General features: G+C 47.0%; 1 protein-coding gene across 3 annotated transcripts in view; it reads left to right on the forward strand.

The window, feature by feature from the left end:
* The window catches only part of garnl3 (GTPase activating Rap/RanGAP domain like 3), a 393291-nt gene that overhangs the window by 199683 nt on the left and 170238 nt on the right, over positions 1-23370 (forward strand). The window lies entirely within an intron of this gene.

The raw sequence follows: 23370 nt of genomic DNA on the forward strand, positions 1-23370 counted from the left end.
TGGGAGAGAAATGGTTGTCAAGTCTTTGAAGTTCCACCAGTGAGTTATGTTATGTGCTGGTGGCAGCTTGCATTACATGAGAGAGAGTTTGTGCAACCTGAGCTCTTTTCCTGGACCAGTAATTTAGAGAGAAGCTGGCCTGCAACATTTATTTTCTGAGAACCTCACAAAAGAACCAGCAGTTAATGCAAACAATATCTCATCTTACAGCCTCCACCCCAGCGAAGACTGAAAGAGTATATGGCACTCAGTGCTGTGATGAATTTGAACGTATCTCTTTCTTGCAGGCTAGTTTATCACCATGAGAATCGCTGAGAGATTTGCACTGATGTTGAACTTAGCAAGCAGAGGAAATTATCCAGAATCTGGCACATTTGTTATCCAAATTCCACCCCTGCATCTTCCTAATTCTTGCTCAGATTTCAGCCCTTGTGCTGATTCTCTTGTTGAGAAGCTCATTCCCTGGTTGGCCATTCATTGGGTGTGAATGAGTACATCAAAATCCTCCACTCTGTCTCCAAGAGCTGTCACATGGATTTTGGAGGTGGTTGACAATGTATTTCACTGCCATCGATGAATTTCTAATGTTACAGTGATTGCATTGGAGAGTAGTAACACTGGAAGGTGATGTTGTGGCAGGGGAGGAAGTTCCTATCTAGTGGGCAATCGCAGATGGATGTGATTTTATTTATATATATGTATGTTGTTGTGTTTTTTTTATATATATATATATATATGTGTGTGTGGCAAACTTCCCCCACCCCCCAATTTGGATTACCCAACAGTTTTCACAACCTCTTGAAATCCTAAAGACAGAGATTCTGTCAAGATGTAAGTTTGAATATCATGACACAGGTACATTGAAACGCTGATTTTACACAAGTTCAGATATAACGCAATGAGTGATTGGACTCAGGTATCGGGCTTCTGGCAGCAGTGGAAACGTCAGGCTGCCAGTGGAAGCAGGGGCATTGGGCAAAATGTAAGTACAGTGAAACCCCAATTTAGGTAACCCGCTTTTTTCACGATTAAATTTTATGGATGCCAACGATTGCATTATAACAGAGTTTCACAGTGCACATTTACATGCAGTAAGATTCCTTGAATGGCTGTGATCTTGGCCACATCATTTCCTTTATTTCTGCAGTGCTGGTGAGTGAGAGTAAGTACTAGGCAGGGGAGTAGGGGAAACATCCTGCCCTTTTTTGAAATAGTGTGATCTACATTCATTTGGGAGAGCAGGTGAACCCTGGTGTTTTGTCTCGTTGGAAAGGCAGTATCTCTAACAGTATAGGGCTCTCTTAGTTTTGCAGAAGAGGGCTAGTCTGGGTATTTATACTGGGCATATTGAGGCTATAACATATTGATTATATTGACAAAGATGTTGCTGGAACTTCAATAAATGAGTCACAGGAAAAGGTTACGCAGGATAGGACTTTATTCCCTGGAGTGCAGAAGAATGAGGAGAGATTTGATAGAGGGATTTAAAATTATTGATAGAGTAACTGCAAGCAGGCTTGTTCGACTGAGGTTAGAAGAGATGATGATTGGAAGACGTGGGTTAAAGGTGAAAGGGGAAAGGTTTAAAGGGAACATTAGAGGAAACTTCAGGCAGAGAGTTGTGAAAGTGTGGAACGAGCTGCCAGCTGAATTGGTAAATGCAGGTTCAATTTTGACAGTTAAGAAAAATTTGGACAGGTGCATGGATGGTAGGTGTGTGGAGAAATATGGTCTGGGTGCAAGTCAGTGGGACTAGGCAAAAAAAAGTTCAGCAAAGACTAGAAGGGCCGAAGGACCTGCTTTTGTACTGTAGTGTTCTTTGTTTCTATATTCTGGCCTTATCACATACATGAGATCATTTGGGTCATTTCAAAGCCAAGTTTAACACTGGAATGTACAGTGATAATCCAGGCTGTGTGATAACCAATCTGCAAATACAGGCCATCTGGTGAAGGGCCAAAGCCCACAGTGTGGTCCTGAGCTCACTGGGGCAGCGGGTTTTCAGAAGTTCTGCCCATGGCTGAAAAGGTGGAAAGTTTTCAGTTGTCCAGGGTACAGTCTCTGTCTGTTCAACTGTTGGCATTTCCTTTTTTCCCTCTCCAGCAACCCGCCCCACCCTCCACCTACCACCAACTCTGTCTCTGTCTCCATAGTGAAACTTTCTCTGCATGTCCCTCCATATGCCCCAAAATATTTATTTCCAAACCCACTCCAGTCCCCTTCAAAACATGACCTTCAGTGCACCATCACCCACTGCCAGGCCTTTGTCTCAGAGAAGCTCGAGAGGAAGTATTATAATGTCAGTGTTATTACGATGGACATGGATGGGGACTTAGCCCTGATCTTATTGAAAGCCAGAGCAGGCTGAAGAATGGAATGTCCTGCTTCTACATCTGATTCAAATGTTGAGAATGTTTTCTTTGCAACCAACTAAACTGTGCATAGATGTTGGTTGTAGAACAAATCTAATGATCCCTGAAGATGATAGCACATCTGGATATGGTAATGAAGAGAGTATATGATCAGAGCAGGAAGTTACAGCACAACTTTAAAAATCATTGGTTAAGCCACAGCTGGAGTACTGCATGCAGATCTGGTTGCCTCACAGTAAGGACATAATTGCACTGGATGGGGTACAGAGGAGGTTCACCAGGATGGAGCTCCTCAGTTATGAGAAGAGACCAAATAGGCTTTGTTTTTCATGGGACAGAGGAGGCGGAGATGGAGCCACCTCATGGAGGTATATAGTTATCAAGGACACAGAAAAGTTATGTCATAGGAATCTTTTCCCATAGCAGAGGCATCTAAAACTACAGGTCATAGCTTTAGGAGAAGGGGCATGAGGGGGCACAAGGAAGAATTTATTCACCCTGAAAGTGGTTGCAGACGGGTAATCTTACAGCATTTAAGAAGTATTGAGATGAGCATTTGTATAGCCAAGGGATATATGGTCACAAGACCTGGTATGGCCATGCACTTGGGAAGAAAAAAAAATAAACTGACAGATTATTTTCTAAATGGGAAGAAAATTTTCAGATGCAAAGTGACCTGGGTGTCCATGTACAGGGTAGCCTAAAGGTAATCTTGCATGTTGAGTCAGTGGTGAAGAAGGCAAATGCAGCGCTGGCATTCATTTCAAGAGGAATTGAATATAAGAGCAGGGGTGTTATGTTGAAGCTTTAGAGGCACAGGGGAGACCTCATTTGAGTTCCACATTTAAGAAAGGAGGTGCTGATGTTGGAGAGGGTCCAGAGAAGGTTCCCAAGGATGAATCTGGGAATTAAAGGGTTGTCATCTGAAGAACGTTTGACAGCACTTGTTAGAATTTAGGAGAAGGAAGGGGAATTTCATTGAAACTTTTCAAATTTTGAAAGGCATGGACAGAATAGATGAAGAAAGGCCATTTCCCATGGTGATAGAGTCCAGGACAAGAGGGCATAACTTCAGGATTGAAGGGCATCTGCTTAGAACAGAAAGGCTGAGGAATTTCTTTAGCCAGAGGGTAAATCTGTGGAATTTGTTGCCACAACCAGTTGCGGAGGCCAGGTCATTGATAGGTTCTTGATTAGCCAGTGCTCCAAAGGTTATGGGGAGAAGGCCAGGCAGTGGATCAACTTATAATTAAATGGCAGGGCAGACTGGATAGGATGAATAGGCAATTTCTACTCCTATGTCTTAATGGTCATGTAAATGGGATGATAGAGATAAATGTATGATGGTCAGTATGATTACAGTGCTCCAAAGGGCCTGTTTCCGTGCTATATGATATGGTTTGGAAGCACAGCTGGGGATCAATGTAACGAACATCAATGGAGCCTACCTCAGATACCACCCACGGCTGAGGTACTCCACTTTGGCAGCAGGCCACTACTGCCTTTGACTGCAGAGACAAGCTGCTTGGCACCTGGATCCAATGTGCAGATATGACAGATCACTGACAAAACAGGATGCTCTACCTGAGAGGACATCTTTTCAGAATCTGAAATCGTGAAATTTCAGACAGCATGACAGAGTGAGGACAGAGTAAGCAGGGGAATACAGAAGGGTTAGTGGTTTGCTCAAACTGAAGGGAAGCCTTTCTGTTCATTAGTACTAATCGCGTGCAGGTGTCTCTCTCTCTCTCTCTCATTGTGCTCCCCTCTACACACCCAGTTTCACTGAAGTCATTGGACACTCTGAAGGCAGCTGCTGTTCGACTCCCACAAAGACCATAAGGTGATCAGACATAAGGTCATCCAGAAGATCAGAATCTCCAAGTTCCTGTGAGTCCATATTTCAAAAGACAATTTCCTGGAGTAAGCATATTAAGGCTCTCCAACTCCTCTACATTCTAAGGTTTCTGAGATTTGCCACGTCGTCAGATACTCTACTGGAACTTTCTACAGGTGCACGAAGTAAAACATAAAACTCTGTAGACACTGGGTGAAACATGACGCTGGAAAAACTCAGCAGGCCAAATAGTGTCCTTTATATAGCAAAGGTAAAAATACATGACCAACGTTACGGGCTTGAGCCCTTCATTGACATATAGAAAAATGTTGGCAGGCGTCTGAACAAAAGAGTAGGGGAGGGGAGGTGTGGTTGCAAAGGCAGGAGGTGATATGTGGAGAAGGGGGGGAGGGGACAGCAGTGATCAAGGGGAGGAGGGATGGCTGGGTGAATGGAGAGGGAATGGGGAGGAGAGTTGGAAAGAGGGGAGGGGGAAGGGGGGGAGAGGAGAGCAGGTTAGCAGAAACCAGAAAAATTTATGTTAATGCCATCTGGCTGGAGAGGGAAAATCAGGTGCTGCCCTTCCAATTTTTGGGTGGTCTTGGTGGGATAGTACACAAGGCCTGGGGAGGCCATTTCCAAAAAGGAGGACATGCAGGGTCGGCATCAGGATAAGTCTAATAGGGGGGCATTAGAGTAACCGTGGGGGGGGGGGTGCACAAACTGACATTCAAAAACTCTCGGGGTTGGGGGGAGTGCCTGCCAATATCCACCCTTGCCGCTCCCTCTGAGGACATGGATATAGGTTACCATATATATATATATATATATATATATATATATATATACAGTGTTTAAATTTTTTTTAATATATAAAATTTAAACAGTATTGCAAAAACAACAAATGCAAACAGATGATCACCTTAGTTATTTTATTAAATAGAAATTCTAGCATGAAACTTTTTTTTACCTACATAAATCCAACAAAAACACTTTTCCTATTCAATGATTTATCATTCTGCATATTACATACAGTACATGCATTCAAACAGTATAAATAAAGAACTGAAAGAAATTAATATGGAGCCTCACTCACCCTCTTTCAAAGCCTGCCACCACTCGACTCGACGTCAATGGGCTAGCACTGCCGAAGGTCGTGCAAGAACTACCCACCTGCACTAAATGTTCCTGAAGCTCCTGTCTGCGGGCCATCCGCATACGTGCCAACTGGCTCCAGTAAACTAACCCACCGTGCACGTGCTAGCCGTCCCTGGTAAACTAACCCACCGTGCATGCGTCAGCTGGCCCCGGTACTCCAATCCATCGTGCATGCGCCAGCTGGCACTCACGCATGTGCTCAAGAAGAAACGTGGCCACTCACAGCCTACAGACCCCTGGACACCTCATTTAACAGGTGAGTGGCCCCTCCCTTGCCCTTTCTGCAGTTTCTGCCCCTTAGTTTGTTCTCCATTTGGGGGTCAAAGGCCTACATCCTCAAATGGAGGACAAGTTAACGCCCAGCTCAAGGTGGTGTCAGACGGAGAACAGAGTTCTGTCCGGCCTAAAACCAGATGTCTGGCCACTCAAATAAGGGTATGGACAGACATAATTCCATACTTACATGTCTGCCTATTAGCTTATGTATAATCCCTCCAATAGTCTTGAACCTCCTCTTGTTGCACTAATCAGGAACTTCTCCAACACCACAAAATCGAGCCTGCACTATTGCATCAATTTTTTTTCATGACGATAACATCGAATAATTATTTTCTTCTTTTCTTACCTATTGTTTTTTGTTAATTCGATTAAATTTACTATTATGTGTACGTTTTTTTTTACAAGCACATGTTTGGCTGCAGCAAGAATTTCAGTGCAAGGTATACAACAATAAACTCTTTATTAATCCCCTCCAAGACGCGTGTCATCTGAACTCTGAACTATATCACCAGTGCTTCCTTGTTGCTGAGTCTAAATCCTGGAACAGGAGAGATTTTTTTTTAACTCTCACAAGTGAATGTTGCTTCACTTGGAAGGACTGTTTGGGGCTCTGAATGGTTGTGATGGAGGTGTGCGTGGGCTCGAGTGGAGCATCTCTACATCTACAAGAGGTCTCCTCTACATCGGAGAGAATGAACGCAGACTGGGAGATCACTTTGTTGAGCTCCTCAGCTCTGTCCAGTGCAGTAGCGGGAATCTCTCATTTCAATTCTCCACCTCATTCCCTTACCGACATGTCCGTCCATGTCTCGTGCACTGCCAGATTGAGACCACTCGTAAGTTGGAGGAACAGCACCTCATCTTCCGACTGGGCTCCCTCCAACCGGATGGCATTAATATCAACTTCTCTGGCTTTCGTTAAACAACCTCCCTCCCACCACTTCTTCCCCATCACTTTCCCCTAGCTCAGTCTCTCCTTTCTCTATCTCCTTTCGCTCAAACATGATAAATTCTTACCTCATCCTTTATCATATCCAATTAGCACCTTCTGTTGGTCTGGATTCCTCCCCCAGCCAGTGTTGTCTGAATTCTGAGACATTCTGAGATTTCTTGCTTCTAGCTCATTCTGCTTATTCCTTGAAGAAGGTCTCAGGCCTGAAATGTCAGCAATATATCTTTGCTTTCTATGGATCCTGAAAAAACTGGCTGAGTTCCTCCAGCATTTTGGTGTGTTTTTACTAACTCCTGGAACTCCCAGGTCAACTCATGTGCATCGTCATCAGGGGGGCTGTAGTGGTTCAAGGAGGTGGCTCATGGGTATTCAGGAATGGGTTTGTGGACCACACCCACAATGTTGAAGCTGTTACATTGCGAAAATGGGCTTCTTACTACTGCTTGACTTAGCAGCAGGTAAATGCAGTGTCTCTGAAAAGCAAAAAAAAACTGTATACACTTTCTTTCTTTGGCTTGGCTTTGCGGACGAAGATTTATGGAGGGGGTAAAAGTCCACATCAGCTGCAGGCTCGTTTGTGGCTGACAAGTCCGATGCGGGACAGGCAGACACGGTTGCAGCGGCTGCAGGGGAAAATTGGTTGGTTGGGGTTGGGTGTTGGGTTTTTCCTCCTTTGCCTTTTGTCAGTGAGGTGGGCTCTGCGGTCTTCTTCAAAGGAGGTTGCTGCCCGCCAAACTGTGAGGCGCCAAGATGCACGGTTTGAGGCGATATCAGCCCACTGGCGGTGGTCAATGTGGCAGGCACCAAGAGATTTCTTTAGGCAGTCCTTGTACCTTTTCTTTGGTGCACCTCTGTCACGGTGGCCAGTGGAGAGCTCGCCATATAACACGATCTTGGGAAGGCGATGGTCCTCCATTCTGGAGACGTGACCCATCCAGCGCAGCTGGATCTTCAGCAGCGTGGACTCGATGCTGTCGACCTCTGCCATCTCGAGTACTTCGACGTTAGGGATGAAAGCGCTCCAATGGATGTTGAGGATGGAGCGGAGACAACGCTGGTGGAAGCGTTCTAGGAGCCGTAGGTGATGCCGGTAGAGGACCCATGATTCGGAGCCGAACAGGAGTGTGGGTATGACAACGGCTCTGTATACGCTTATCTTTGTGAGGTTTTTCAGTTGGTTGTTTTTTCAGACTCTTTTGTGTAGTCTTCCAAAGGCGCTATTTGCCTTGGCGAGTCTGTTGTCTATCTCATTGTCGATCCTTGCATCTGATGAAATGGTGCAGCCGAGATAGGTAAACTGGTTGACCGTTTTGAGTTTTGTGTGCCCGATGGAGATGTGGGGGGGCTGGTAGTCATGGTGGGGAGCTGGCTGATGGAGGACCTCAGTTTTCTTCAGGCTGACTTCCAGGCCAAACATTTTGGCAGTTTCCGCAAAGCAGGACGTCAAGCGCTGAAGAGCTGGCTCTGAATGGGCAACTAAAGCGGCATCGTCTGCAAAGAGTAGTTCACGGACAAGTTGCTCTTGTGTCTTGGTGTGAGCTTGCAGGCGCCTCAGATTGAAGAGACTGCCATCCGTGCGGTACCGGATGTAAACAGCGTCTTCATTGTTGGGGTCTTTCATGGCTTGGTTCACACTAGAAGCACTAAAAAACCCAGCAAATACTGGAAAGGCTCACAGGTCAGCTTCATCAGCTGCCAGTTCTGATTGAGGGTCATCAACTCTTAGCTCCGTTTCTTTCCCCACATCTGCTGACTGACCTGCTGAGTTTTTTTCCACTTTCAGTTATTATTCCTGCATTTAATTCCCCACCTGTTGTGTTTGGAAGAGTATCAGGTTCATTGGGTTCAGAGATACAAGTCTAGACACAAGTGTTACAATCACAGTTGACTTTAATAAACACACATGAGACAAACGGGAGAATGTCAAACAATACTCAATTTTTATATTACTAAATAACTATATAGACATTCACATTGGACCCAAGTTGGATTCTGATACCAGTGGCCGCCTATCTTTTACACGCTCATACACGTGTACACACTCTACAGATAGGGAGTTTCACACACACACACTCCCAATTTCCTGTACCAATGGGGGTGTGGCTCTCAACAGGCATTGATCTATCACAGTGCTACGACTCAGTTAAGTGTAGAGCACACCTTAGCTGTGACACTTCCAGTGATGTCCACGGTTGCAACCTGGTATGGAGTGATATCCAGGGCTTTGAGCAAGAGGTAGAGAGAAAGAATGTACTATGCGTTGATGTCATATACAGTTCTGATAAATGGATGCCTATCCAATAATGACCCTAGGTAATTTAAACGAGCCAGCGGCAAGGTGTGCACTAATGGGTGACCAGAGACCAACCTTGATTGACAGATGATGTGACTTCCGAATAAGTTTTAGACAGGTAGGTCACGTGACCATCCACAATATTCCAGACAGGGCAGAGCAGGTTTGAACGGCTTTTTCCCCAGATTACTCCTGCCACATGACGAACATAGCGAGGGTAGAGATGCCATGTAAACAGGTACAGTCTATCCCAGCACATGTTAGGGCATAATACATGTCCCTGTGGGACAAAGGGAGTGTGCCTTCACCATTCCTGCCTTCTCTGTACTTTGTCTCCACACAGCGAACCTGTGTGGGTACCCCCTATGCAGGTGTTCCCCTTTGCAAATAGTCCAGAAGGACAATGACTTCATGGACTTTTGCCACCTGCCGGCCCCATCAAGGGAAAAACCATCCCTCTGAGGTCAGGACAGATAGTGGTGATTAAGTGCCCTGCCAAGGCAGGGGTTACCTTCTTGTCCTCAGGAAGTTTGTGCCCGGGAGCCCTGCTGCAGAGGCTAATGATAAGGGCCCATTCTCTAATTACCCTCTGCCCTTGCTAACTGTGTGCCACTGCAGTCGGCACATCTGGTCCCATTCCAAAAGGATGGGGAACCTGGCCTGCACCATAGTCACTACCCAATCCCACAGTGTGCTTCTCTCCTCAATCCCTTCAGGCAACACATGCAGGGAGTTGTTAACTGAGTGCTACGTGGACAGACTGCCCAGAATGCTAGCCTCTGGGTGGGAAAGGTGAATATGGAGGGGATCTTCGTCCCACAGCTGGAGTAGCCAGGTGGTTAAATGCTTGCTCGACCGCTGGCAGTATCTGTCAGTCAGCCTGGCCAAATTCTTGGCGGAGTGTTTCAGGGTCTCTATGACCTTGTACCAGCCCATCACCCGTCTACTCGGACCCTCTCCATTCGTGGCAATTTTCCCATTGTGGAAGACTGATGGGGTGGGGTTCTTGTGGCACTCTAGAACCACATGGTTACTGGCCAGATTTGCAAGGTTTCCAGGACACAGGTGGGGAGGCATGTGTAATTGGACTCAGCCTTCTCAAAGACAACATTGTCCAGCCACACATCTCCATCTGCTGACCATGCATCACCTTCCTCCCCGAACATGGTGATGGTTCTTACAGGATCAACCTGCCAGCCAGATCAGCGTGCTGCCTGAAGCTGCCATGCTTTGACTAGCTGTCAGACAGCTGGCAGTCAGACCTAGCCTCCAAGCTGCTGATACGCACCCTGGCTATGTCCAGTGCCTCCTGCAGGGACACATGTTGGAGTTTTAATGATTCGATTTGCTCATCCTTTAAGGCATCCTGACTACTTAAATCGGACTACTTTCTGGTGCCTTGGTAGGGATATTAGTAATAATTTGGCATCCCCATGGCTCTCCCCGGTCCCGGGAACCCCGATTCCTCCAAGAAGGATACATGTCTCCGAGTGGATCTAACCTGTTGATCCAGTCGCCTGGCATGGCGTGACTTGCCATCCATGCTGCCAAATGGCTGAACCCCTGATGTTCATCAGTCCACCCGGGGATTTTATATTCCGACCTCGGGGTTCCTTTCCTATCTGTGGTCGCCTCCTGCTATCCCCGTTGATGAGTAGGTACATAATAACACATGCACCCGATAGGACAACTGCACACACACACACACACACTCATTAGTATGATCTCCCAGATGGTTAGTACTTTACGCGTGTCCAGCCGAAACTCTTTGAACCCTGTCGCAGCGCCAATTGTTGTGTTTGGAAAATTGTTGTGTTTGGAAGAGTATCAGGTTCAGTGGGTTCACAGAGAGACAGGTTTGAATCCCGTGTTGTTTGTATGCTCACCCCATGCCTGCGTGTGTTTTCTTTAGGGGGCTCTGGTTTTCTCCCACTGTTTAAAACATACTGTGGATGTAGGTTAAATGGGGTGTAAATTGGGTGGCATGGACTTGTGGGCCAAAATGTCTCAATTAAATAATAAAATTAAACAACTATATAGACATTCACTTTGGAACAAGCTTGGATGCTGATACTAGTGGCTGTTTGTATGCTACACACTCTACAGGCAGGGACTTTCACATGTTCTCCCGGTTCCCAGTACCAATGGGGGTGTGGCTCTCCGCAAGCACTGATCTATCGTAGTACTACAGCTCAGCTTTAGTGTGGTGTACACTTTAACCACGACATTTCCAGTGATGTCCACAGCGACCTGGTGTGGAGCAATGACCAGGGCTTGGACCACAAGGCAGAGAGAAAGAATGTACTATGCATTGATGTTATTGGCCTAGCCAATAATGACACTAGGTAATTTAAACAAGCCAACAGCAAGGTGTGTACTAATGGGTGGCCGGAGTCCAACCTTGATTGACAGGTGATGTGACTTCCAAATAGGTTTCAGACAGGGAGGACACGTGACCATCCACAATATTCCAGGCAGGAGGGAGGCCACATGTTTCTCCACAATTCACATATAACACCACCGAGAGTTGTTCATTATGCCACTACAGAGGCCAGGGAAAGACAACCCAATCAGTGCTGTCATAAGTTGGATCAGTTTCTTTTCCTGAGCAAACAAAGAGAAGCTAGCAGGACCAACCAGCATCCACAGAGGGAAGTGGACAGTCAACATATTGGGTCTGGGCCCTTATTTGAGATGGACAGGGAAAGGATCCTGACTCAAAATGTTGCTTGTTCTTCCCCTTTATGGAATGGTACCTGACCTGCTGAGTCCCCCCATCTTCTCAGTGGTTGCTCACAGATTCCAGCCTCTTCAGTCCTTGTGGCTATTGTTGACAGACTAACGGTGTTTTATCCACTTTCTATAACTCCACAAGGGTTGAATGCAGCACAAATTGACATGTTTTTGGAACAGGTCCATAAGCCTGATACGTTTTCCAATTCTTCAAATTGCACTCGGACCTGCGCTGTGTCAGCAGAAAGAGGATCGGTCCTCTTGCAGATGAACAGTCCAGTTATCCAAGTGGCACTCTGGATGTCACAGCTGAAATTTGGCACAGAGACACAGGATGACTCATCGCCCAGTGGTACTCTCTGGTCGTTATGGCAGTGATTTTTTTTTTCTTTCCTGTTTATCATCCTGTAGGTTGTGAAAAATATTCAATCTTCCATCTGTTTTCCCTCTCTTTAAATGTAAATGCGGTTAAATCCTGGCTGAAAGGATCACCACAGGTCACTCATAATTGTGTTATTAATTTGCTTCTCACTTATATTAAAATATATTTTATCGTTCCCCTGCAGATTTTAAGCATGCTGCAGTAACTCATTATACAAAACATAATTGCTGTGTATTCGTGGTGTCTTGAGTTATGTTCCAGAGATTTCTCCCCTCTGAAAGTCCACTGAAGAACACTATTTAAATGAATCCCACTGCTCACTAGGGACATTGCCTTTCAAAGGCTTTTGTTCTCCCTTAAAAATGCAAGAGGGAGAAGGGAAAACAGTCACAGCTTGTTTCTTTTTTTCGGAAGCTGTTACAACAACTGGAACAATCCACAAAGTCTATAAATGTTAGGCAGGCTTTTCCTAAAAAAAGTTCTGATCTGGAAATTAGTGCTTTGATTTCAACAAACTTCTCTTTATAAAGCACTTCTAATGCAACCAACTTGTCCAGAACCATCTTACCAAAAGAACATTGTTACTTTGATGCTCAGTTCTGGGAAGGAGATAAATTGACAGGTCATGGAAAGAATGATGAGCAGTAATTCAGAGAAGGGTTTCCCCCATGGTGGGGGGGGGGGGGGCTTTGGCATGATTTATAATGGGGCTATTAAATGTAGGGATGTCTGTTTAGATTGGGGGAGTGCAGCTATTCTGGGAGGTGGGCGGAGAGGAGGTGTTATAGATCAGAACCACATTTGGATTTGAAAACATGGATTAAAATTTTAAGTTCAAGTTTATTATCATCTGACTGAGTATAAAACTCGATGAAACTGCAGTTCTCCGGACCACAGTGCACACATGTACATAGCACATAATCTAAGATGGAGCCATTAATGTGTAGTGGAGAGTGGTTGACCTTCGCCCGACTGAAGTCCAAAAGCATCTCCTTCTGAGACTTTATCCATAATTAGTGTAGGTCAGAAAGCACGATGATGGTGGAGTGAGTGGGGCCTTGTTTAAGCTGGAGTATGCACAGCAATGTCTTGGAATACGTCAGTGTTCTTGCCCCACTGTGGCCTTCCACAAAAAGGCCAATGACCACAAACTCACCTCTTCTTTAATTTAATCTACTCACACTCTTTTTCATAGTGTAAAAGAGTCTAAAACTGGAGAGCGTCCATTCAAAGTGAGAGAGGAAGGATTTAGAGTGGATCTGTGGGCCATCTTTTCCACATAGTGAGTGGTGGGTATAGGGAACAAGCCGTCAGAAGAAGTGATAGAGCTGGGTTCTATTACTATGTTTAAAAGGCATTTATATATGTACGTGGAGAGATCTGCAGGCAAATAGGAGGGGTGGGCAGCAGGATGTGAAGTGACTGAAATAATCCTGAACTACACTGAAGTGGCTTGGACTGACAACTCCTAAGGCCCTTTTACCTGCAAGGAGAACAACAACTAGCAGCTTAGCTTAAGCCCCACATCGTCCTAACTTGGAAATATCTCTACATTTTTATATCATTGCTGTGTATAAATCCTGGCCCTCCTCAAGAGGCTGCAAGAAAGATTGCAGTGGTTCAAGAAAATGGCCTGATTCCACCTTCTCAATGGCAGCTGGAAGTGATCATTAATTATCAGCCTTTGTCCAGATCCCAAAAAGAAAGCTGGCATGGTGCATATTGCTTTAAATATCAACTGTGTACATTGGAGTTTCTGATGCCATTGGAGAACTTGCAGATTTACGTGTTTGCAATGACTGGCTCTTCACTCCCCAGTCAGCAGCACCAAAATCTGTGAGAATCTGAAGACATTGGATGGTACCTTTCGTGACGTGGACTGGAAATGAATTTCTGGGCAACACTGAATCCTTAACAATTTACAGTCGTGTGGAGCAGCAGATAGTGAAGTAAATGGTAGCAGAGAAGATGAGATAATTGCATGGCGGCACAATGATTATTTCATTAGACAAAAAATTGACAACAATTGCTATCGATCATGTGCATCCTGAACTAACTTCCTTTCAAAATATTAGCTGGATATCACGGGAAATGGTTGGAGCTCTTTTACTTCTTGGAGAAGTGGTTTTTAATCTGTCGTATTTTTCTTTGTTTTATTGTCAGGTCTGCATTTTATCATTTGTGCTCTGAAATTTATCATGTTCTCACGTTTTCCTACAATTGGGAAGAAGGCCATGGAGTTTCTGCCAGCCCTCAGAGCAATCTGCCATTTCCTAGTGAGCAACAGGATTCATTTAAATGTTGTTCTTCAGTGAACAATTTCACCCATCTCTCTCGTCCTCTATCACATGCTGATGCACACCCTCTGATTTTTCTGCCACCCACCCTCACACTGGAGGCAACCTACAGTCGGCACAGCTAGTGTAGCAGTTAGTGCAACGCTATTACAGTGCCAGCGACCCAGTTTCCAATCTGATGCTGTCTGTAAGGAATTAATACATTCTCCACTTGTCCGGTTTCTTCCCACCCTTCAAAATCTACGGGGTTGTGGGTTATTTGTTGTATTTGGGTGGCTTGGGCTCACGAGCCAGAACAGAGTGAAACCCGATAGCCTAAAGATGCTGCGATTGTAGTAAACATACCGAAATGCTGGAGGAACTCAGTCAGTTTTTTTCAGCATCTAAAGGAGACAAAGATCTATTGCCGATGTTTCGGGCCTGAGCCCTTCTTCAAGGAAAAAATCAGAAAAGGCAGAAGGAGGATATATCAGAAAGTCTCAGAATTCAAACAAAGGTGTCAATTGGATATGATAAGGGACAAAGTGAGAACTTATCATGTCTATACAAGACAGGGGAAGGAGAGACAATGGGAGAAAAGGGGGTAGGGTTTTAACGAATGCCATCTTGTTGGAGGGCGCCCAGTTGGAAGATGGGATGTTGTTCCTCTAATTTACGGGTTGTCTCAGTCCGACAATGGGATGGAGAATTGAAATAGGTAGCCAATGGGAAATCCACGCTATTGAGAGCCTGTTACCCTGCTGTATATTTAAATTTTTTAAAAATCAATTAACTGGATGTGGAAGGAATTGCACCGATGTTCAAGTTCATTATCATCTGACTCTACGTGTACAATTTGACGAAACAGAGTTTTTGTGCACCACGGTGTGCACACATACTAGGGTACACAGAATTACATACATAATACACAGTGCATAGTAATCACATATATACATAAAAATATAATTTAAAATAAATAAATATATAAATATTGTGCAATGATTTACTTGGTTCAGGACACTGTTCATCAATCTCACTGTGATAGTATAGATCTATCACCAATGTATATAGTGTATATAGTTACAGTATCTAGACTGTGCTTACAGCGATTGGCTGAGAGCTAAGCCACGCCTACTGACTGGGCCTTAAAGGGTTGTGTCCCTAGCCAGGTCGGATCATTCCGGACTCGTCGGCCACCTGTGAAGAGCTCCTGTCTTTTGCTAATAAAAGCCTTGGTTTGGATCAACAAGTCTTTGATTCTTTCGACGAGCTCTACAATTTTATTAGCAAAAAGAAAAAAAGAATTTTTTTTGAAAGGGATGGAGCATTTGACTCGGCCAGAAAAACTTGATATAGACCCACAGTCAGCTACAGCCTTCAAAGCCTTTAAGTTCTGGCTGCTGAACTTTGAAAACTTCCTGAGATTCATTCGGGTGGAAGAGGATAACCAGCGTTTAACAGCATTGCTGTCTATGGTGTCCTTGAGCGTCTATGAGAACATCCAGGATGAGACCACTTACACCGCAGCCATAAAGGTACTGAAAGAACTGTATGATCAACCGGTGAACAGAGTTCATGCCCGGCTCGTGCTTGCGTCGAGGAAGCAACAGCCCGGTGAGTCCAGCAGGGCATATTTACAAGTATTAAAGGTGTTGGGCAAGGACTGTAACTGTGTGGACAAAACAGCTGCCGAGATCACTAGCGACCTCGTCCAGGATGCCTATGTGGCCGGGCTCCGATCGAACGAAGTGAGGCTGCGCTTGCTCGAGCAAGGGATAGAAAAACTAGAGGACGTGGCCCGGATTGCAATCACAATGGAGGATGCAGCCTTAAAGTCCAACGAGTTCTCTAGGGACTGGACCCCTCGTTTTGATGTGAGTAGAGTGCCCTACCACCCCCCGAGATACTGACGGCAAGTTGGCTGCTGCTACACTGCCCCCTGCGAACCCAAAATGTTATTTCTACGGGAGGGACAAGCACAGCAGGTCCCAGTGCCCAACAAGAAAAGCCAGGTGCCAGAAGTGCCTTAAAAAGGGCCACTTTGCTGCAGTCTGTATGTCTAAAATGGCCTCCGGCAAACACAGTGCCTCGTGTGAAGCCCAACTGCCACTATCCCATTCAAACTCTTCTTCCCCAGAGCTCTCGTCCAATGAGAGCGAGGGCACCCCTGCACGGCAACGCCTGTAGTCACGGAGACGCCGAACTCGGAAGGGTTAGCCCACCCTCACAACCATGGTGTTGGCCCGCCTCTCGCCCCCCGTGCGGAACACTCGACCCGACCTCGGTCCCGACTGTGGCAACCGCTGCTGCTGCCACCGCCACAGACACCCCCGGGGCCGACGCTGCTGCTGCCCGATCCCCGTCTGCCGTTGCCTACGCCGCCGCCGATGCGGCCACCACGACCGACTGGGGACCCGCCGCGGCCAACCAGGTACTCACCCTAGCGTTCAGCGCTGACGACTGCTGGGGCCCGACCACCGCGACCGATGACCTACCCACCACCAACTGCGAGCAACTACAAACCCCACTACTTACCTTTCATCCACCGATGCCGCCACAACAGCACTTCCGGGAGGTCCTCCAACCTGCTCCTCCTGCGCTGACTATGTCTATGACATCATCCCGTTGCGTGACATCATCCCATTGGGTGACGTCATCACACGGAACTCCCCTGTCAACTGGATCAGTGGCTACTTCTACAAGTCTAAACCAGCAATGCTCTCATCCCCTCACTAAAGCAATGGAACTGATTAAAGTGCATGGACACTACACCAATTGCTTATTTGACTCTGGGTCAACTGACAGTTTTATCCGGCCAGATCTGGCCTTCCATTGAGGACTTGATATTATCCCCGCTACCCAGAGGATCTAATTAGCGACGAGGTCACACTCGATCGGGATAAAGGAGTATTGCATCGCCACGCTGGAAGTACAGGGCGTAACGGTCACCCACTTCAAATTATTCGTCCTTCCCCAATTGTGCGCCCCAGTGTTGCTGGGATTAGACTTTCAGTGTCAGTTCCGAACGGTGACCCTACACTTTGGGGGACCCCACGCCCCCCTCTTGGTCTGCCAACGCCCCATCCCCGAAGCACCCGAGCAACCCACCCCCCGTGCCCTGGGGCCAATCCTGCGGCCTTTCCACACTTCGGATTTCCCCTCCAGCACTCTTCGCAAACCTCACCTCTGGCTGGAAGCCTGTGGCCACCAAAAGTCGGCAATATAGTTACGAAAACAGGTAATTCTTTAGGAGTGAGGTGCGTAGATTGCTGGATGAGGGCATCATCGAACCCAGTTCAAGTCCCTGGAGAGCCCAGCTGGAGGTTGTCAAGAACAGGGAAAAGCTACTATAGCCAGACCATTAACCGCTTCACGCTCCTGGATGCGTACCTCCTGCCACGCATCACGGATGTGGTGAACCAGATCGCCCAATACCACATATTCTCCACCATTGACCTACGTTCGGCCTACCACCAGCTCCCGATCCGCTGTGAGGACTGACTATTCTCACAGCCTTCGAAGCGAATGGGCGGCTGTATCAATTTCTCAGGGTACCATTTGGGGTCACGAATGGTGTCGCGGTCTTCCAGCGGGAAATGGACTGGATGGTGGTGCAGAACGGGCTAACCGCTACCTTCCCGTATCTGGACAATATCACCATCTGCGGCCACGACACGTAGGACCACGATGCCAACCTAGACAAATTTCTTCAAACTGCCCGTCGGCTGAACCTGACTTACCATTTGGACAAGTGTGTCTTCCAGACCACACAACTCGCGATTCTAGGTTGCGTGGTGGAGAACGGGATAGTTATGCCAGATCCTGACCGCATGCGTCCCCTAATGGACTTACCCCTCCCCCCACCCCCCACCATACCCAGAAAGCGATCAAACGCTGCCTGGGCCTTTTCTCATATTACGACCAATGGGTTCCACACTACGCCGACAAGACGCGTCCTCTTATCAAGACCACCTCCTTTCCCCTCTCGACCAAAGCCAGAGCGGCTTTCGATCGAATCAAATCCGACATTGCCACTGTGACGCTGCACGTGATCAATGAGTCTGTCCCGTTTCAAGTCGAGAGCGATGCATCCGACTTCGCCCTGGCAGCCACCTTGAACCAGGCCAGTCGGCCTGTAGCCTTCTTCTCCAGAACCCTCCAGGGTCCAGAGAGTAGACACTCCTCGATCGAGAAGGAGGCCCAGGCCATAGTTGAAGTTTTGCGTCGTTGGAGACATTACCTCGCTGGGAGACGCTTTACACTGTTGACTGATCAACGCGCGGTCTTCTTCATGTTCAGCAACATCCAGCGTGGAAAGATAAAAAAAACGACAAAATCTCCAGATGGAGAATCGAACTCTCCACCTTTAACTATGACATCCTGTACTGGCCTGGTAAGCTCAACGACCCGCCTGACGCGCTCTCCAGGGGGACGTGCGCCAGCATACAGTTGGACAGACTACAGAAACTCCATGAGGCGCTCTGTCATCCAGGGGTCACTAGGTTTGCCCACTTTGTGAAGGCGCGCAACCTACCCTACACAGTCGAGGAGATCCGCTCCATGACCCGAGCCTGTTCAGTGTGCGCTGAATGCAAGCCCCACTTCTTCCGACCGGATAACTCCCACGTTATCAAAGCCACCCGCCCCTTCTTAGCGTAGACTTTAAGGGGCCCCTACTGTCGACCAACCGTAATAACTACATCCTTACGGCCATGGACGAGTACTCCCGCTTCCCGTTCGCTGTGCCCTGCCCAGACATCACTGCCACCTCAGTGATACAGGCCCTTCACAGTATTTTCGCCATTTTCGGATACCCCAATTCCATCCACAGTGATAGGGGGTCCTTATTCATGAGCGCAGAGCTGCAACAGTACCTTCTGGAGTGTGGTATCGCTTCAAGCAGGACCACCAGCTATAACCCACGCGGTAACGGCCAGGTTGAGAAGGAGAATGCCACCATTTGGAGAGTGGTTACACTGGCTCTCCGGTCTAAAGGTCACCCCACCTCTCACTGGCAGGATGTTCTCACTAGTGCCTTACACTCCATCCGCTCCCTCCTATGTACCGCAACAAATGCCACCCCCCACGAAAGGATGTTCCTTTTCCCGAGGAAATTCGAATCAGGAACCACTGTACCAGCATGGCTCACCGTCCCTGGCCCCGTCCTTTTGCGACGCCACATCTGGCACTCAAAGAACAACCCCTTGGTCGACCGAGTGACTCTACTCCACGCAAACCCGCGTTACGCCTACGTTGAGTTCCCAGACGGGCGGGAGGACACTGTTTCGGACCGGGACCTAGCTCAGGACTCGGTAGACCCAGCAAACCCCCCCCAACCCAACCTTCCCCAACTCTTTATTCCCCAGGCCCCATGCCGCAACAGAAGGACCAACAACACCCCAACGACCTGGGCCACCCTGCCGACAGCACGACTGGGGAATTGAGCTAAGGAGCGGTCGCACCCGACGAGCCCGCTGGCAACACCACTCCAGCGACCCCAGTCCCGGCACCACAGCGGTCATGCCGGATGGTCAGACCCCCTGACCACTACAGTCCTTAACCCACCCCTTCCTTTCATTCTCTCCCTCATTTTTTTGTTTTTTTTCCAGGGTCAGTTTTCCAAGAAGGGGTGAACGTGATAGTATAGATCTATCACCAATGTATATAGTGTATATAGTTACAGTATCTAGACTGTGCTTACAGCGATTGGCTGAGAGCTTAGCCACGCCTACTGTCTGGGCCTTAAAGGGTTGTGTCCCTAGCCAGGTCGGATCATTCCGGACTGGTCGGCCACCTGTGAAGAGCTCCTGTCTTTTGCTAATAAAAGCCTTGGTTTGGATCAACAAGTCTTTGATTCTTTCGACGAGCTCTACACTCACAGCCTGCAAGAAGACATTATTTCCCAGCCTGGCACTCCTGATTTTGATACTCCTGTGCCTCCTTCCTCATGGTCGTGGGTCAAAGATGGTGTTTGCTGGTCCTCTATCATTCTTTGAATCCTATTTAAGCAATGCTCCCCGTGAATGTTGTCAATGGAGGAAAAGGAGACCATAGTGAAGATCTTGGCTGATTTGATGACCCTCAGTTTTGAAAGTGAAAACTGCAGGGCTGCACCCAAGGTTGGGGCAATTGTAAATGAGAGACTGTTGCATTATTGACCGAAAGCTGTGTGGCAGGGTTTGGGTTGTAAGAAGCTGAAGTGTATCATTTAGAACCAACATATCAATGTTTCAGGTCCATGGTCCTGCAGGACTTGTTATCAGATTCTACGACATCAGGTACCGGTGTCAGATTGAGTTAAGTTCACATTTATTTATTGTCAGACTATATACGTGGCATCACATACAACCCAGAGATTCTGTGGGCCAGGCAGAATTTTTACTTATCAGTGGTTAAACTCTATTCAATAAAAAGATAAGTTTACAAAAGAGAAATGTAAACAAACTGACTGTAAATATGGAAAGAAATTTAGTGATAAATAATGTGCAAAAGTAAGAGTTCTTAAATGAGCCTCTGATTGAGTCAGTCGACAGCTTTCAGACACCTCCTCTTGTTGACCCCTCCTACAGGACCCCATCACACATCAAGCCACTGTCTCCAAAACCATCTCCAACCTCATCACCTCTAGTCACCTCCCCTTCACAGCTACCAGCCTCATTCTCTCCCATCCCCACACAATCCGTTTCTACCTCCTACCCAAGATGCACAAACCCAACCATCTGGGTTGACCCATTGTTTCTGCCTTTTCCTGCCCCACTGAACTAGTTTCATCTTACTTTGACTCTATCCTTTCTACCCTGGTCCAATCCCTCCCCACCTCTATCCGCAACACCTCACATGGCCTCTATCTCCTCAATGACTTCAGGTTCCCCAAACAGGACCACCTCATCTTCATGATGGATGTACCTCTATCCTACACACAGAAGGTCTGAAAACACTTTGCTTCTTCCTGGACCAAATACCCAACCAGTCATCCTCCATCACCACCCTCCTTTGCCTGGCAGAACTTGACCTCATTCTAAATAACTTTTCCTTCAACTCATCCCACTTCCTCCAAATCAAAGGAGTAGCCATTGGTACCTACATGGGTCCCAGCTAAACTTGTTTGTTTGTGGGCTCCAGTATATCAACAACTACATTGGGGCAGCCTTATGCATCTCTAATGAGCTTATCAGCTTCACCCACTTCGCATCCAACTTCCACCCTGACCTCAAACTCACCTGGTCCATCTCCGATAACCCTCTCCCCTTCCTGGATCTCTCTGTCTCCATCTCAGAAGATAGACTCTCCACCAACATGTATTACAAACCCACTAACTCTCACAACTACCTCACACCCTGTCCCCTGCAAGGATTCTATCCCCTTCTCTCAATTTCTCTGTCTCCACTGCATCTGTTCCCAAGATGAGGTCTTCCTGTCCAGATCTTCCAAAATGTCTGCCTTCTTCCACAACCTGGCTCCCTCCCCACCACCATCAATGCAGCCCTCACCTGCATCTCCTCCATTTCCTGCTCATCTACCCTGGCCCTATCTGCCCCCAGACATAACAAACATAGAATCGCCTTCATTCTCACCTACCATCCCTCCAGCCTCTGCATCCAACACATTATTTGCTGGAATTTTCGGCATTTACTACAGGATCCCATGACCAGACATATTTTCCCCTCTCCTCCCTCGGCCTTCTGCAGGGACAGCTCCCTCTGTGATTCTCTTGTGCACTCATCTTTCCCCACCCATCTTACCCTGGCACCTTCCTCTGTGCCCGCAGGAGATGCAATACTTGCACCCTCACTTCCTCCCTCACCTGAATCTGGGGCCCCAAACAGGCCTTTCACATAAAGCAACACTTGTACATTCAGAGGACTTATTTATTGCATCTGGTGCACCCTTTCTGGTATTCTCTACATCAGAGAGATTGGGTCGCAGATTGGGAGATCACATTGCTAAACACCTCTGCTCCATTTGCAACCAAAGCAACCTCCCAGTGGCCGACCACTTCAATTCTAGGTTACACTCCCACGCTCACATCTCTGTCTATGGCCTTATGTACTGTTCCACCCTGACCACCTGCAGATTGGAGGAACAACATCTTATTTTCCGTCTGGACACCCTCCAGCTACATGGCATGAACAATGGCTTTACTGCTTTCCATTAAAGCTGTTCACCTTTTCTTTCCTCTCCCCCTTTTCTGACCTTCTAGTTCTTCCACCCACCCAGACCTGCCATTCCCCCTCCCCCTCATTTCTGCTGTCCCCTCTCTCCTTTCTCCACCTATCATCTCATGCCTTTTCCCCCCCCACTCTTTTGTTCAGATAATTTGATGAAGGGCGCAAGCCCGAAACGCCGGTGGTATTTCTTTACCTTTGCTGCGTAAAGGACACTGTTTGACCTGCTGAGCTTCTCCACCATTTTGTGTTTTTACTTCAACCGTGGTGTCTACAGAACTTTGTGATTTACCTCTGATTGAGTGTTGTTTAGGAGGCTGATAGAGGACAGGTAGCAACTGTTCCTGAACCTGGTGGTACGAGTCTTTGCTCACTTCTGTGATAACTCACCTATCTGCTGCACTGACGCCACATTTTTCTCTCCCTGTTAGCAGAGTTAGACGTAATCTACAGCCCCATTTCTTGCGCACTTTTACCTTCCTTTGGCTGCATTCTCACCAAACTGTCTTCATCTCAGGGCTTTTGTTCTATTTGTCCTTTCATTGACCCATTTACTGTATCCAACACTGTACAGCTGATCAGAGGCAGAGATGCTTGTGGGTGGTTGTTTTTCGGTGTATTTTTTTTTTTGTCCTGTTTTTATAAAATGGATGGAAATGTAGATGGCTTGATCAGTAAATTTGCTGATGACACAAAGTTCAGCAGAGTTGTAGATGATGAATAATGTCTGAAGGTTCTGAGGATACAGAAAAACATAAATGAAATGGGAAATTGGGCAGAGGAGTGGCAAACAGTGTTTAATCCAGACAGGCATGAGATAGATAATGGATGTTGATATATTAAGCACTTCCAGGATAAGGACATAGTCAGGCTTGACAATCCTCCCACAGACTGAAGGCATCACCTTCATCATCTCGTGCTGG

Source organism: Narcine bancroftii, chromosome 1 (genome assembly GCF_036971445.1).
Source record: "Narcine bancroftii isolate sNarBan1 chromosome 1, sNarBan1.hap1, whole genome shotgun sequence".
Classification (NCBI taxonomy): domain Eukaryota; kingdom Metazoa; phylum Chordata; class Chondrichthyes; order Torpediniformes; family Narcinidae; genus Narcine; species Narcine bancroftii.